General features: G+C 35.3%; 1 pseudogene; it reads left to right on the forward strand.

The window, feature by feature from the left end:
* The first annotated feature begins 1,403 nt into the window (after positions 1 to 1,403).
* On the forward strand, positions 1,404 to 1,588 carry LOC110594507 (annotated as a pseudogene).
* Positions 1,589 to 2,384: the final 796 nt, after the last annotated feature.

Consider the following 2,384-nt stretch of genomic DNA (forward strand, 5'->3'; position numbering starts at 1 on the left):
ATCTATATAGATGTAGATATATCAATATAGGTATATTTATATATACATAGAGATATGCCATGTAATACTATTCAACCATAAAAAAGAATGAAATAATGTCTTCTGTAACAGCTTGATGGAATTGGTGATCACTATCTTAAGTGAAGTAATGAAGGGATGGAAGACCAAATACCACATGTTCCATTGGGAGCTAAACTAAGGGTCTGCAAAGTCATAGAGAATGGTATAATGCGCATTAAAGACTTAGAAGGGAGAGGGAGAGAAGTCGGGAAGGGATAAAAAGTCGAGTACAGAGTACAATGTGCACTATTAAGGGTGATTATTACGCTTAAAACCCAGAATTCTTCACCATTTTATAATGCATCCATGTAACCGAACCCCAATGGTACCCTGAAGCTATTGAAATAAAAAATAAAGTAATAATGGTTAAGAGTTTTTCAATATTAATGACATACATGAAAAAATGCTTAGCCTCATGAATCCTCAAAGAAATGCAAATTAAAACCACACTGAGATACCACCTAATCCCAGTCAGGATGGCCATCATTAATAACTCAAAAAACAACAGATACTGGAGAGGATGCTGGGAAAAGGGAATACTTCTACACTGTTGGTGGGAATGTAAAGTCGTAAAACCTCTTTAGAAAATGGTGTGGCGATTTCTTATAAGATCTAGAAATCGACCTTCCATGTGATCCAGTAATCCCTCTTCTGGGAATATACTCAAAGGAACTCAGATCACTCAATAAAACATACCTACACACACTTGTTTATTGCAGCATTACTCACAATAGCAACAACATGGAACCAATCGTGCTGCCCATCGAAAGTGGACTGGATAAACAAAATGTGATACATTTACATGATGGAATATTATGCAGCCATAAAGAAAAACAAAATTATGAACTTCTCAGTAACTTGGATGGAATTACAGTCTATAATATTCAGAGATGTATCATAGAAACAAAGATCTGAATATTACATGTACTCAGTCATGAGCAGGTCATGAACATTATTATAATACTATAAGAAAGGGATTGGCAGTAGTGGGACACTGCCAGGGGAGGAGGGACACATAGCACCAATAAGAGGACCCACATGATGACCACTTCTGTACCTAACCATGATTTGTACCCCACATCTTTGAAACAAAAAATAAAATAAAAAATGCAAAAAAAAAAGTCACATTAATGTTAATGGTCTAAGTTAATAGGCAGATACTCTAAAAGTGAATAAAAAAACAAAACCTAACTATATGTTATTGTGGTACAATAGGAAATAGATATTTGGTTTTTATTTCTGAATCCTAGCACACAGATACTAAAATTCTAGAAATATCCAGTGTGGGACAAGTGGGTTCTGCTTGGAAGTACAGAGTAAGAAGTTTTCTGGATTCTGCATAGGGACTAACAGAGGACACCCAGGAGGATGTTCAAATCCCCAAGCGACAGCCAATGATATATATTTGTGGAGAACGTCAACAGAAAATGAAATAAAATCCAGGGTTCCAATCAGATGCAAAGAATGTAGATACAGAATAATGTACAAGAAAAGGACTAAAAGGTTGGTGGTGTTTGATGCTCGATGAAACCTGGAAATTCAGAAGAATGTCTTCTCTTATAACTTGAATTTTCCCTGTTAATGTTTCTCACTGTTGTGCAGTTTTGGTTTTGCAGACAGTAGACTTCCCTTATCTTTGGGGGGATTGTATTCCAAGACTCCAAGTGGATGCCTGAAACCTTGGGTAGCACCAAACCCTTTATACACTGTTTTTCCTATGCATACATACCTATGGTAAATTATGGTTTATAAATTAGGCCCAGTAAGAGATTAATAGCAACAACTGATAAAATAGAACCATTATAGCAATATACTGTAATAAAAGTTATGTGAATATGGTTGGCTCTTCTCTCTCTGTTTCTCTTTCTCTCAAAATACCTTATTTTACTGTATGCACCTATTTTCAGACCATGGTTGACTGGGAGTAACTGAAACCAGAGAATGTAAAACTCTCTGGGTAGGGGGGACTACTGTACTTATGAATATACCTATACGCATATGATTTCACTTTATGTCATTTTAAAAATAGTGTATCTCGGTATCTTAATATTTTGAATAATAAATTTTTTGTTCAATTACATGTTACGTGACTTATGTATATGTAATCCGATGCATAATAAATGTTAAAATTTAAAAAAAGAAAGAACTGGTGGCTGAGGTCTCTGAATAGATTAAGGATGGAGACTGCTTCCCAGAAAGACCAAGGCATGATTAGAGAGTTGAAACTGTTAGACTCACCTCCTACCCAATGGAGTTGAAAATTGAGCTTACTACCAATAGCCAATGAATGAATCTATTATACTTACATAATGAAGGCTCAATTA

The sequence above is a fragment of the Carlito syrichta genome, unplaced genomic scaffold (genome assembly GCF_000164805.1).
Source record: "Carlito syrichta isolate Samal-C Ts95f unplaced genomic scaffold, Tarsius_syrichta-2.0.1 Scaffold315816, whole genome shotgun sequence".
Lineage (NCBI taxonomy): Eukaryota > Metazoa > Chordata > Mammalia > Primates > Tarsiidae > Carlito > Carlito syrichta.